We start from the raw sequence: 1146 nt of genomic DNA on the forward strand, positions 1-1146 counted from the left end.
ACAGCACCTCTGAAGAGGACAAAGAAGCTGGTAAAATAGGGCCATTAATTGCTATGCACATGATTTATTCAGCTCCTTCCAAACCCGAGCTCTGGAGATCAAAGCAGATCACCATCTCCATCTGCTCAGGGAGGGAGAAATAGCTGGGTCTGCTGCACGGGTTGTCTGGGATGGGCCTGGACTTGTCTCTGCAGCAGTCAGTGGCTCCTGTTCTGCTCCTCCAGCTCTGGAGAAACCCAATGTGACTTAGCCCATGTTGAAACACAGGCTAAAAGCACAGGTTAACGTGTCCATACTGCATAGCATGGTGCAATAATGCAGAAATCTTGTGCTATTGCTGATTCAAGCCAGGCAGTGCAGCTGAGAAGTCCCTCCACAAGTCTTGATAGCTTGGGAGCACTTCCAGATAAAAACAACTGTGCAGTTCTTTTGGTTGAACTGGCTCGAAGTGCAGTCCACCACTCTTCTACTTAATATTGCCACTTTTTAATTCATTTATTTGAAGTTAACATGAAATACAAGTGAGAAAGTACATGAAAGAACAATTCAACCAACTTAACGGCCGCCTCAGAAATACATAAAAGGCATGATGCATTACCATACTGGTCATGCAGCTCCAAAAGCAAGTAATGAACACCATCAAATCTGTTTTATCATCTCTTAGGCAACATGAGCTTTTCATTTTTGCTGGCTAATTTATTCTGACCATTACACTATTCAGCTGTATTTAAATCACGTGCAGGTTGCTGGGTTTTTTCTTTTTGTATTGTTGTTGTTCTGCTGTGCTTGGCTAACAAGAGTTGCTTTTGTTAAGAAATTTTGCTGCAATATATCTAAAGATCAGATGTCATCTAATTACTTTACCCCAAAATCTCTCCGTTTTTTCAGGATGTCTTTTTACTTTGTCAGACTAAATTTGGAGTGATTTTTCATGAAGACCACAATTATAAGTATAGTATTATGCTCCTAAAACAGGTCTGTTATGTCTTATAGCTTAAAAGCATAGCTTAAAGCTTATAGGACTTATTGTTTCCCTGACAGTCACTGCCTGCACCTCCATCCAAAGGAGTGATTTGAAATGAAATGATCCTGCTGGGTTCAGCTGGCAGCCACAGCTTTCTCTAGGAAACAAATGGTGACCCATGC

Source organism: Columba livia, chromosome 1 (genome assembly GCF_036013475.1).
Source record: "Columba livia isolate bColLiv1 breed racing homer chromosome 1, bColLiv1.pat.W.v2, whole genome shotgun sequence".
NCBI classification, from domain to species: domain Eukaryota; kingdom Metazoa; phylum Chordata; class Aves; order Columbiformes; family Columbidae; genus Columba; species Columba livia.